We start from the raw sequence: 14,285 nt of genomic DNA on the forward strand, positions 1-14,285 counted from the left end.
GATCACCCGGCGGGTGATATCAATTACGTGGCTAGACTCCCAAAAAGTCCCCCACATGTGGTATCCCCGTACTCGGGAGAAGCAGCAGAATTTATTTTGGGGCGTAATTTCACTTATGCCCTTAGCATGTGTGAGCAATATATAATTTAGTGACAACTTTGTGCAAACAAAAAATTTTTTATATTCCTGCAACTTGTGGCAAAATATAATATATTTCATGGACTCAACATGCCTCTCAGTAAATAGCTTGGGGTGTCTACTTTCCAAAATGGGGTCATTTGGGGGGTTTTTGTGCTATTTTAGCATTTTATGGCCTTCGAAACTGTGATAGGTAGTGAGGAGTGAAATCAAAAATTTGCACCCTTAGAAATCCTGAAGGCAGTGATTGGTTTTCGGGATGCCGTACGCGGCTAGACTCCCAAAAAGTCCCACATATGTGGTATCCCCGTACTCAGGAGAAGCAGCAGAATATATTTTGGGGTGCAATTCCACATATAACTATGGCATGTGTGAGCAATATATCATTTAGTGACAACTTTTTGTAAACTTTTTTTTTGTGTGTCATTATTCAATCACTTGGGACAAAAAAAAAAAAAAATTCAATGGGCTCAACATGCCCCTCAGCAATTTCCTTGGGGTGTCTACTTTCCAAAATGGGGTCATTTGGGGGGGGGGGGGGGGTTGTACTGCCCTGCCATCTTAGCACCTCAAGAAATGAGATAGGCAGTCATAAATTAAAAGCTGTGCAAATTCCAGAAAATGTACTCTAGTTTGTAGACGCTATAACTTTTGCGCAAACCAATAAATATACGCTTATTGACATTTTTTTTACTAAAGACATGTGGCTGAATAAATGTTGCCCTAAATGTATGACTAATATTGAGTTTATTCAATTTTTCTTATAACAAAAAGTAGAAAATATCAATTTTTCCTCGAAATTTTCGGTCTTTTTCCATTTATATTGCAAAAAGTACAAATCGCAGAGGCAATCAAATACCATCAAAAGAAAGCTCTATTTGTGGGAAAAAAAGGATGCAAATTTTGTTTGGATACAGCATTGCATGACCGCGCAATTACCAGTTAAAGCAGTGCAGTGCGAAATTGTAAAAAGACCTCTGGTCCTTAGGCTGTCAATTGGTCCGGGGCTGAAGTGGTTACTATAAGGACGCTTGCCTTTCCAGGGATCCAGCAATTTCCTCAGCCGAGCTGTTTTTTCAAATCGGCTTCATGTCCAACCACCGGCATCATAAGTAAGAGAAACAGGCAGTGAAGCCTTGTGGATTCACAGCTGGTTTCCCACTGTGCATGCATGAGTCATGCTGCACTTTGTGACTGGTCCCATAGTCTTCTGGAATCTGATGCATCCCAGAAAGCTGCGGGGGAAGGAGGGGCTGAACTTCCAGTTCAGATCTCCGCACCGCATTTTGCCCAGAATTGGAAGCAGGTAGCTGTCAAAACCTCCCCAAAAAGTGGCAATTGCGGCAGTGGAGGGGAGCATGGGGAGGAAGTAAACGAGCGGACCTTCCCCTTTTGGGTGAAGTTCTGCTTTAAGTAGGTCAAATCCAGTTAATAACCTGAAATAGTATAAAGGGTAGGCATTAAACTGAACATTTTAATAAATACTGGAAACACGGGGTAATCTAAAACTTGACTGGTAGTGCATATTACAAAAAACACGTTACAGGAATCGTTTGAGGGTGACCACGTCGACAGCTACTCTCCACCTTGTAGTGCCATACAAGTAAAGGAAATACATATATAGCTAGCATATCAACGGATTCTGTGCATCCAGACTTGTGAACCAAGCATCCCTGTCAGACAGCCCAGACAGGGTCCCTTGACCTTTCCTGTAGCAGCAGCACAGCCTGATCAAGAGCACATCACCAGCCTGCTGACTGGATAGCGAAGGAGCAGAAGCACATGAAGTCACCCAAACTCTGCTCTCTTCTTCTGTCAGCACATGTGCACCATGGTAGAGTGACTGGCTCCTTGGGCTGTCTATTCCTTCCTTTCACAGTGCAGGTTAAAGTAGAATGCAGATCTCAAGAGTTAGATACATATGCTAGCTGCATTTATAAACTGAAGGATTTGTTCACAAAAATATAGTTGCATTGATTGTTTTTGTAATCCTTGCCTGGATCAAGCCAAAATGTTCATGGCTATTTTCCTGCTGGTGAGCTATCCCCCTCCCAAATTTCTGTCCAGTCATTATAACAGGAAGTGCGGTAATCTCTCTTTAATGTGTTTTGCAGTGGGGGGTTGACTGGAGGGACAACTGAGTGCTGTGGTGGACCAGATCAACAACACTCCCAGAAGCGCGAGTTTCTGAAGACTTCAGATGGCGAGTTCTATTCAATGGAGGGTGAATAAATGTCACCAGCACACCAAGGATTCCTTCAAAGGGTCCAAAGCTTTATTTATGCGGTCATATGAGAAACTTATAGAAATGTTTTGGAGCCATGCAGGGACCCTTCATCAGGCAAGTGAACACATGATGTTCAATGGAGGGGCACTGGCCATGTGGACTCCAGGAGAGGTATTCACTTTCTTCTTTGATAGGTAGCATTGAGGCTCAAGTTGGGCAACACCACTTTAATGAAAAGGACTAACACGATTCTTAAGTTCCGAGGGGCTAAATGTCCTTCAGAAAAATTCTAGAACTTAATTTGCCGCAAACGTCATTTAGTAAGGCAAGCCAAGTCTCGTTCTAATAATTTTAGCCAGTTATTAAGCGTTAGCAAATACTACACTGGAAATAAGAAGTGAAAGAAGCGTTTCACTTCTTCAATAGACTTTTTGTTGTCTCTCATACAAACAACTCTTAGTCTGTAAGCAAAATATGAGCAAGTCTCCATGTGATAATCAGCTGGAGGACATGTGACAACACCGTGAAAGCACCATCTAGGTTTGCTAATGTTTTCTATGCTGGTCAGCTGATCGGTGTTGTCTTGGTGACTACTATGCATACAGTTCATATTAAACAAGATTAACATACCTTTGCGATCCTTGGTTTATAGAGGGATGGCCTTTACCAAAGCGTCCGAGTCAGATCACTGAATAAACTGTGTGACTGCAGACGGCATAAAACAAAACTCACATCCCGCATATTAAACCGTACGCGATGAATTCCAGATAAGCTCCAAAGTATTGCAGATCTATTTACTTTCAAGTTGCTATCCTCGGGAGACGGCCTGGCCAGACACTTCCTTTTCCAGCCAGGTGTACAGGATATATTATCCGCACTGTGTTTATTCAGTTCACTTGCTTGTTTCCTTATGGGGAGGAACTTGGTTGAGGGGAAATACATTTCTAAAACATCCTATATACTCTGTCAAGACAAAGTGCATAAAACAAGTCTCAGAGAAATGAGAGGCATCAGCACATAAACTTATGCAAGTACTGAAAGGAAGGCTAGAAAAATCATGATTTGCACTTAAAGGGCAAATACATACTTAGGGTCCCCATTGACGGCTTTAATTTCGGCCGATTCCTGCTGGATCAGCTGAAACTCGAACAAATGATCGGTAGCCTTGCAAGCACCACCCAGCTCAACAAAATGCGATTTAAAATCTGACTTGGCTGAGTGGAAAGTTATTGGCCAAACTGATGGTATCCTACCAGATTCAGCCATTGTTGAGCATCAAGCATTTTTCAATATTTGACGTATGGATGGCCTAACTCTATCCAAAAATAAGAAAATATATAAATATATATATATATATATATATATTTTTTTTTTTTTTTTTTCTTATTTTTGGATAGAGTTAGGCCATCCATACGTCAAATATTGAAAGCATTTTTTTTGAAAATCCAAACTAAGAATTTTGGTTCGAAATTTGCACTATTGGTGAGCTACAGCAACGGTCGATTTTTTGTGCGCCCATTGAATTTGATGTGTTGGAAATTAAAAAAAAAAAAGCATAACATTTTTAGTGTGCAAGAAAACAAAATACACAGAAAGAAAAGACGATTCCCATTTTAATAATTGCCATATTATTTTGTGTTGCAACACGAGGTGAAATTGAAGGCTTGGTCGGTTGAATTTCAAAATCAATGGTGGCACAATCAGATCACAAAGTCGGGGGCATATTGTCAGCACGCATTTTATATTTTCCAGCTAGCTCTCCCTATTTTTGTTGCTCCCTGCTGGCACAGACTGTATACGAGTCACTGACATTCTGTCACAGAGTGTGACCGAGATGTGAGGAACCAGTATTCCCAGTTAATTTGGTGCATTTCTATACCACAAGTCACAACACCCAGGTGTCACGTCTGACATTACTTCCATGTAGTACAGAGGTCATGCTAGAATGACCTGCCACAAAAAGGGCATGTATTTGAGCCCTCCATGACACCAGAGTCCACCCTATCACACCACAGTCCCTCCATTACATCAGACCCCCCCCCCCCTCACATTAGCGTTTTCCGTTCACATTAGGGTTTCCCTAACACATTACAGCAAGACCCATCACAATAAAGTCACACTTTCACCTTAGGGTCATCAGTCTCATCTTCACAAATATAGTCTTACCTTCAAATTTTCACTGATGCCTCAGAATAGAGAGTGGGAGGTGGAGCAGATCTGAACGAAAGCAAAAGCTGTATTCTTCTTTCGAATGCCCTCCTTGGGATTCATTTAATTTGTTTCTATGGTGCAAACGGGCTGGTCACCAGAGCCATAGCAACGATTGATGTCAAGCATCCTAGTCTCCCCCCACACCATAGAAACAAACAATGCAGGGCAGCAGATAGGGCCAAGACACGGTTGGCTGCCACCTTGGCTTCCCCACTTCCCAATACTGATATAATTTGTCCAGGGGGGCATAACTGAAATCTGGGGAGTTATAGACCCATCCCAGCACCCCCCCTAGATCCAGTCCTGTTCCATAACTTTTATTTGGTGGAGTGTAAAACCTTATGCTAATAAGGAGGGGGGTGGCAGGAATAAAGTCAATGGACAACCTGTCTGATGACTTGGTACCACACAGACATGAAATTGTTATCCTTCAATGAGGGAGAAGATGTTCATCATGGGTACTAGAGCTGCACAATTAATCGTTAAAAAAAAAAAATTGTGATCTCGATTCAACCCATCTATTGCAGAGTTTGCGCACTCAGCTGTCAAAATAAAACATCCAGGCAGTCTGCCAAGTTTTTAAAATGAAACATTGTAACTCTTCCTTCTTCGATCAAAAGGGAAACTTGTGTGTAAAGAAAAAAAAAATCCAGTCAATCGTTTTCTGACACTTGTTTAAGTTAAAATCAATATTTTTTGCTAGAAAATTACTTGGAACCCCCAAACATTACATATATTTTAGCAAAGACCCTAGGGAATAAAATGTTAATTGCTGCAATGTTTTATGTCACACTGTATTTGCCCAGCACCCTTTTAAAAACGCAATTTTTGGGAAGAAGGGAGAAGAAGAAGAAGATAAAGTTAGCCCAATTTTTTTTGTTATTTTAATGTGAAAGATGATTTTACGCCGCGAGAATCGTGTTCTTCTAAGCAAAAAAATTGTGATTCTCATTTTAGCCAGAATCGTACAGCTCTAATGGGTACCTTTACATTCACAATATGGTCATTGGTTTTGGTTTGGAATAAGATCATTCTCCGATAGATTTTTCTTCCCCCTCATCCGACAACCATCCATCCCCCCATCTTTACATTTGTGGTCACAAAAAACTGATTCCTGATTAAGTTAATGTTCACAACAAAAAGCACCTTCTACTACAGTAATACACTTTAGATGTGTGTTGTAATGCTTAGTTTAGCAATTACCTGCAAACAGCAAAAGGTGCAAATCAGAACAAATCTAACAGCCACCGCTAACAGTTGCTGTGGTTTGCACAGTGTGTGCAGGCAGCGTTTGCAGCCATAATGCCAATGGCTGCCCGTGTGAATTCAGCCTCAATCTCAGGACTGGCTGGAGAGAGAAAAAATATATAATCATCTTTTTGAAAGTAACTGTTCCTGTGTATTTCAACTATGTATTTAGTCATTTGCCTGTAGTTCAGCTTTATTCCATTCACAATGCAAAGAGGTCAGGAACTGCATGTAAATTGTAACAGAAGAAGCACATACTGCCCGGAGTATCAGTTTTATATTCAATTATTCTATTTGTGATGAACTGTCAAAGGACTGACAGCCCCAGACTGGTACACTAGATCTCCATCTGGCAGGTAATCTTAATGAAGAAGGTGGCAGTGTTATAGCACTGAATAGAAAAATAGATGGCATTTGGTTTATAACAAGTTTTCCCTATATCTTGAATTTTAAATGCTTGCAGATGGCTACTGCAAGATGGCTCACTTCTACAGATGATGATTTTAAAAGAAATCTCCACTTCTTACACAGAGCCATTTTGAGGGGAGAATGAAACGGGTCTTATTTATTAAATTAAATTTATTTTGATGTCCATCTGCAGGTAATGTCCCCATTGTGGAGCCAGAATCACGAGAGAGTCATCCACGAGAATTTTCATCAAAACTAAATGGCTCCACTCACAAAAACGCTCAATGTGGAGAGATTCACTGGCTTCAAGAATCTGAACTTGGGTCCAACAAATCATAGTAGCAATGCAACAGCATTACACATATCTCAATGTATATGCCAATAATTGGCCTAGGTATAAACCATCGGTAACTAAAAAAAGTGTGGTCAATGTAACTAGACCAACCTCCAGACCACCATTTTTAGCACAAGCATCAAGTGTCCGATTCAAGAGTCGTGACATGTAGTTTCTACCACCATCTTATGCAGCTGAGAACATAGGTCATGTGACTGACCCGCGCGACACACACACACACACACACACACACACACACACACACACACACACACACACACACACACACCACTTTATTATTAGGTATACCTTGCTAATGCCGTGTTGGACCCTCTTTTGCCTTCAGAACTGCCATAATTCTTTGTGGCATAGATTCAACAAGGTACTGGAAACATTTCTCAGACATTTTGGTCCATATTGACATGAAAGCATCTGGCAGTTGCTGCAGATTTGTCGGCTGCAAACCTCCTGTTACATCACATCCTAAAGGTGCTCTATTGGATTGGGATCCGATGACTGTGGAGGCCAGTGGAGTACAGTGACCTCATTGTCTTGTTCAAGAAACCAGTTTGAGATGATTTGATCTTTGTGACATGGTGCATTATCCTGCTGGAAGGAGCCATCGGAAGATGGGTACACTGTAGTCATAAAAGGATGGACATGGTCTGCAACACTACAACTAAAGTGTGCCAAGAAAATATCCCCCACACCATTACACCACCACCAGCCTGAACCATTGATAAAAGGCAGGATGGATTCATGCTTTCATGTTTATGAAAGATTCTGACCTGATTGTTGCAGCTGAAATTGAGACATCAGGACCAGGCAACATTTTTCCAATCTTCTATTGTCCAATTTTGGTGAGCCCATGCAAATTGTAGCCTCAGTTTCCTGTTCTTAGATGACAGGAGTGGCACCTGGTGTGGTCTTCTGCTGCTGTAGACCATATGCTTTAATGTGTTGTGCGTTCAGAGATGGTATTCTGCATACTTGTAACCAGTGGTTATTTGAGTTACTGTTGCCATTATTGTTGTTACTATCATCTCAAACCAGTCTGCTCATTCGCCTCCGACATCAGGCCTTTTTGTCCACACAGCTGCCACTCACTGGATAGTTTCCCCTTTTTCAGACCATTCTCTGTAAACCCTAGAGATGGTTGAGCATGAAAAACCCAATAGATCTGCATCCACACACACACACACACACACACACACACACACACACACACACACACACACACACACATACACACTTTTCCTTGCATTTCTATTTCAAACTAAAAGGGTTTTTTTTTTTTTTTTTTTTTTTACAAGGGGAGTGTTCACATATACTTAGCCATCTGTATACAGTATCTCACAAAAGTGAGTACACCCCTCACATTTTTTTAAACCATTTTATCTTTTCATGTGACAACACTAAAGAAATTACACTTTGCTACAATGTAAAGTAGTGAGTGTACAGTTTGTATAACAGTGTAAATTTGATGTACCCTCAAAATAACTCAACACACAGCCATTATGTCTAAACCGCTGGCAACAAAAGTGAGTACACCTTTACGTGGAAATGTCCAAATTGGGCCCAATTAGCTATTTTCCTACCCCGGCGTCATGTGACTTGCTAGTGTTACAAGGTCTCATGTGTGAATGGGGAGCAGGTATGTTAAATTTGGTGTTATTGCTCTCACTCTCATACTGGTCACTGGAAGTTCAACATGCTACCGCATGTCAAAGAATTCTCTGAGGATCTGAAAAAAAAAAAAAAAAAAAAAAAAAAGAATTGTTGCTCTACATAAAGATGGCCTAGGCCAGTGATGTCAAACCTTGGCACCACAGATGTTTTGAAACTACATTTCCCATGATGCTCAACTACATTGCAGCGTGCATGGGCATCCTGGGAAATGTAGTTCCCCAAACATCTGGGGTGTCAAGGTTCGCCATCACTGACCTAGGCTATAAGAATATTGCCAACACCCTGAAACTGAGCTGCAGCATGGTGGCCAAGACCATACAGCAGTTTAACCAGGACAGGTTCCACTCAGAACAGGCCTCGCCATGGTTGACCAAAGAAGTTGAGTCCATGTGCTCAGTGTCATATCCAGAGGTGGTCTTTAGAAAATAGACATATGAGTGCTCCCAGCATTTCTGCAGTGGATGAAGGGGAGGGGGGTTAGTCTGTCAGTGCTCAGACCACATGTGACACACTGCATCAAATTGGTCTGCATGGCTGTCGTCCCAGAAGGAAGCCTCTTCTAAAGATGATGCACAAGAAAGCATGCAAACCGTTTGCTGAAGAAAAGCAGACTAAGGACATGGATTACCGTATCCATGTCCTGTGGTCTGATGAGACCAAGATAAACTTATTTTGTTCAGATGGTGTCAAGCGTGTGGCAGCAAACCAGGTGAGGGAGTACAAAGACAAGTGTGTCTTCCCTAAAGTCATGGTCTGGGGCTGCATGAGTGCTGCTGACACTGCAGAGCTACACTTCATTGAGGGAACCATGAATGCCAACATGTACTGTGACATACTAAAGCAGAGCATGATCCCCTGTACTGGCCAAGCATGTCTCCAGACCTAAACCCTATTGAGCATCTGTGGGGTATCCTCAAAACAGAAGATAGAGGAACTCAAGGTCTCCAACTACCACCAGCTCCGTGATATCATCATGGAGGAGTGGAAGAGGACTCCAGTGGCAACCTGTGAACCTCTGGTGAACTCCATGCCTAAGAGGGTTAAGGCAGTGCTGGAAAATAATGGTGATGACACAAAATATTGTCACTTTGGGCCCAATTCGGACATTTTCACTTAGGGGTGTATTAACTTTTTTCGCCAGAAGTTTAGACATGAATAGCTGCGTGTTGAGTTAATTCTGTGGGGACAGCAATTTCACACTGTTATACAAGCTGTATACTCAATACTACTTTGTAGCAAAGAGTAGTTTGTTCAGTGTTGTCACACAAAAAGATAATAAATTATTTACAAAAATGTGAGGGGTGTACTCACTTTTGTGAGATACTGTATCTGTTGCAGTACATATTGGCACCTTACATGGCATGAAGTACCCTTGTGATATGGCATGTTCTGTCACTGCTGGCCACATGAGTGTCAAAGTACCTTTTTTTTTTTACTCCAAAGAAAAATTATTTTATTAAAGTAAACATAATCATACAGACCGAGGCGTCACAAGTAGCCAATTACAGAGCATAGTAAACAGAATCACACTGCAAATTGAACATAGCCAAAACTCTATTATGGTTTAATAAAAGACTAGCCCTTTCATCCGAGTCTTTCCCTCCTGGAGCCCTATTATGCATCACAACCCATGCTTCCCATTCCATTGTTATTGAGATCAGTGTCAACCGGCATTCAGACCTAATAACCTACCCATAACCAGATCCACCTGGACAAGCCCAGGTAGATCAAACCACGGGCCACAGAGTTTCCCAAACTTTTGGTGCATCCCCTTTGTTGGTATACAACTTTCTCCATTCGGAGCATATTTCCCACTGCAGTGATCCATTCCTTAATCGTAGGAGGGTCCTTTGACTTCTAATGTATCATTATTAACTTGCATGCCAAAAACAGGGTTCTGATAACTGCTACTCTAATACACTCATCCCATTCAAATGCCTCCAGCAAATTGAGCAAACAGGGTTTTGTGTCTAGAGGGATAGAGATCTGAAATGTCCTGTTTATGGTGTCCACCACTCACTTCCAATAGGAATGTCATTTTGGGCACCTCCACAGTAGATGGATCGGGTCACCATGGTCTCATTTACATCTAGTGCATAGCGGGGTGGGACTGAGATCCAGCATATACATTCTATATGGGGTATAGTACACCCTCAGTATGATGTACAGTTGTGTTAGCCTCTGTGAGACATTCAGTGAACAGACTGGCACCACCAGGAGAGCTTCCTTCCATTGGCATTGGTCCCCATCCATCCGACCTACATCTCCCTCCCATTTATCCAGCGAGGGTGTTTTTTCAGAAAATTCTGCAACAACATAATAGAACGTTGTGATATAAATTCCTTGATGGTAGAGGCTCTTTTGATGAAGTTAAACAATGGTGTCAGAGTACCTTATCTCAATACAAGTTCCAGGTCAATAACGCAAAGGCCCCATTCACAACTGAGCATTCTGTAGCTTAAAGCTCCAAAACACTCAACATCCAAAATCCTATGGCTTTAAACTGTGCCCATTCACACCTGAATGTAGTGTATCATGAGGCTAGAAAAGTACGTGAGCTCATTTTGAGCTACAAGCTTCAAGTGTTTTTGACCCCAACAGACTTCAACAAGAACACCTGACAAACATGTGGCATAATGTAGCCACTGCATGATCCCCCCCCCCCCCCCCACACACTAAATTCCTACCTTTTGTTTTTCCAAAGAAATCCCTGTGTTTGTCTGTGTCCATGCAGAAAGTGAATCTAATGGTAGTGGTTTCATAATTATCAATTAGCTGCTTCACTTGCAGGGATTTAATGGGAGAAACTGTAAGGTATGCTTCCTTTTAGAGGAATATCCTATTGGGAGAATCTCATCAGAAATGACATTTTTGTTGCAGGGGATGCCTGAAAGCGGACTTGTATCTTTGTGTAGACGTCTGGGAAAAATAATACAAGCAGCAAAAGTTTCTGTGTACAGAACACCTCCAGGTAGCCATATTGCATTTTACAGAAAGCTACAATGCCACAGATTTCCTCACTGGCCTACCTTTACACAAGCTATCTCCCCTTCAGTCTATTATGAATGCTGCTGCTAGACTAGACTAATACAGCTTACTAACTGATCCATGTCTACTGCTCCTCTCTTCACTTCACTACTAACCACAACCATACAAGGCCATCCACAACATTGCCCCCAACTATATCATGGACCAGCAGATATCGCCCAAATCGTCCTCTCCACTTCTCCCAAGATCTCCTGTTCTCTAGCTTCCTTGTTATCTCCTCCCATGTTCAGCTCCAGGACTTCTGCAGAGCCTCTCCCATCCTCCGGAACTCCCTGCCCCATTATAGTTATTCAGGGAAGCCAATCCCACCTCTACCCAAGAGCTGTACCTGAGTCACCTCCATCAGAGCATCCCCTGCAGCAATTACCTTTTGTACCACCTGCCCTTCCCTTTAAAATTGTAAGCTCCATGAGCAGGGCCCTCCCATCCCTTCTGTATTGTAATTGTATTGTCCCCCCTCTACATTGTAAAGCACTTCGCAAACTGTTGGCGCTATACAAATCCTGCATAATAATAATAAAAATAACAGAATAAGAAAAGGCCATTTTTAATATCAAATCAATATGACCGACTTGAGTCGCAATTGCATATGCTAAAATATATTTTTATTTTCTTCCCATGAAAATGGAGTTCTCCTTTAAACCTAAACGCGATTTCAACTGCACTTTTTTCACATCAAAACTGATAAGAAATAGGGAAAAAAAAAATAAAAATAAAAAAACCACACCCTGTAAAATTCCAGTATGCATTTTTTAAGAGCGATTTAATCCCTCAATTGAAAAGATGACAACGCTCATAAATCCTTAGAAAAATGCTAGTTATAAGCAAAACAAGTGACAAAATGCCTCAAATACCAGAAAATATGCTCACAAAGTGCAACTCAAGGCTTTGAAAATGCTTTTTGTCATTCGTTAGTACTCATGCAATCCACTGCAAGGCATTTTCAATACAAACAGCTTTTTAATAAGGCAAGCAAACTTTTAAATGTTATTTTTTGTAAAAATGGCAAAGAAATTGAAAACATAAATTGGTGGTTTTGTTCGAAAGCAAGGAGATGGATTGAATGAAACTGCCCTAATCAAGCCTGGTAGAAAAATCTGGTTTAGTGGAAAATCAGATCATTACTGTAGTTTTTTTTCCCCACTTAAAGTGGAGTTCCACCCATTTAAAAGTCAGCAGCTACAAAAAGTGTTGCTGCTGACTTTTAATAATCAGACACTCCCCTGTCCCACGGTCCAGCGTTGCAGGCTCACGAAGCCCCAATCCACGGCACCGACATTCTAACCGTGGGTGTTCGACTGTGGCTTCACAGCTGGGCACGAGCTACGCACCGTGAATGGTCGAGCAATCTTCTGGGACCTGTGACGTGTCCCAGAAGATTGCAGGGTGGGAGGGGGTTGGGGAGAAGAGGTGAACTTCCTTCCGGCGCCGCGGAGCCTGGGGAGGAAGTACGAAGTGGGTATCCGCCCCACCTCTTCAAAAACAATGACATGCCAAATGTGGCATGTCAGGGGGTCACCATCACTTAAAGTGGAAGTTCCATATTTGGGTGTAACTCCGATATAAGATTCAATCTTTCAGTACATTATACTGAAGCTGTCCATTTATTGCCCAAGTTCACCTTTATAACCAAACAGAATTCATGGGGGCGATCAACTGGAATGGTAGACTACTTTGTTCCGGCATATACTTGCATGGAATTAATGATGTTTGTTGGATGGAAAGTGGCTGAAATTGCCAATTAACCACTTCACACCCGATCTATAGACAAATGACAGAGGGGGCTGGGCTTTGTTATCCTGAGAGAACGCCCAATGGTCTCAGGAAGCGCAGATTGCGCAGTGACATGATTTGTCACCAGCTGGACACAACTGATGACTGATCAGAGTATGGGCTCATTGCCGGGACCATCGTGACAAATCACGACAGTTTTACACAATAGATAGATTCCTTTAATGCCATCAAAATGAGCACAACTGTGTTGCTAGCTGTGGGCAATTTAATCACATGGTACACACAGGGCCAATCAAAGCTCATCTGTATCATGTAATTAGCTTTGAACAATCACAGCTAATCCCAACAAAACCGACAGTAAAATGCTAGCAATGCAATTCACTGTTATAAACAAATACATAGTGTACAAAAGAAAAAAAAAATCTAATCACTTCCCCAGAGCAATACAACGTTGCTATGGCAACATTATATTGTTCTGCTCACAGTGTGTAACAAAAAAAACAAAAAAAAAAAAATATATAAAAACTTTTTTGTACTGTCACCAGTGTCCCTGATCACCGCCGCAAAAGTTACATGATGAAGCTGTACTGCACTGGTGACTACTGTTAAAATATTTAATTTACATTTTTTTAAATTTTTCAAAAAATTACAACTTTAAAAAACTTGTCATGCCCCTTACTAAATACCTTGGACTATCTACTTTCCAAAAAGGGGTAATATGGGAGATATCCGTACTGTCTTGCCTTTTTTAGGGCTTCGAGAAATGAAATGAGGCCGTCAGTACATCAGGATTGATCCATTTTCATAACTATCTACTATAGTATGTGGACTTTCCTACAGACTAAATAATATACATTGATTTTCATTATTTTTCACCAAAGAAACATAGCAGTACACATTCTGGTCTAAATTTATAAAGAACAATTATATTTGTGATACACTTATATATTTGCTATTTTTTTTTTTTAACAGAAACTACTCAATGGTGATTAAATACCACCAAAAGAAAACTATGTGTGTGAACAAAACGATAAAAATTTAGTTTGGGTACAGTGCTGCATGACTGCGCAATGATCATTTAAAATGTGACAGCGCTGAAAGCTGAAAATTTGCCTGGGCAGGAAGGGGGTAAAATTATCTGTATTAAAGTGGTTAAAAAGTGCAACTTGCATGACTAAATTTGGAATGAGGCCCAAAAAAAACAAAAAAAATGCCTTTCGTTAGTGAGCCTGGCCATTTCTTCAGATT

General features: G+C 41.2%; 1 protein-coding gene across 5 annotated transcripts in view; it reads right to left on the reverse strand.

The window, feature by feature from the left end:
* Positions 1-14,285, reverse strand: part of DAAM1 (dishevelled associated activator of morphogenesis 1) — a 295,770-nt gene that overhangs the window by 223,425 nt on the left and 58,060 nt on the right. Inside the window, exon 1 of one of the 5 annotated variants that reach the window (XM_077464404.1) lies at positions 2,996-3,014. The exons of the other annotated variants lie outside the window; for them this stretch is intronic. The gene's annotated coding sequence lies outside the window, so the exon portion shown is untranslated. Of the gene's footprint in view, positions 1-2,995; positions 3,015-14,285 lie in introns of those variants that run through there. 5 annotated transcript variants of the gene reach the window in all.

The sequence above is a fragment of the Lithobates pipiens genome, unplaced genomic scaffold (genome assembly GCF_037356315.1).
Source record: "Lithobates pipiens isolate NorthernLeopardFrog02 unplaced genomic scaffold, aLitPip1_a1.2 Scaffold_30, whole genome shotgun sequence".
Taxonomy (NCBI): Eukaryota; Metazoa; Chordata; class Amphibia; order Anura; family Ranidae; genus Lithobates; species Lithobates pipiens.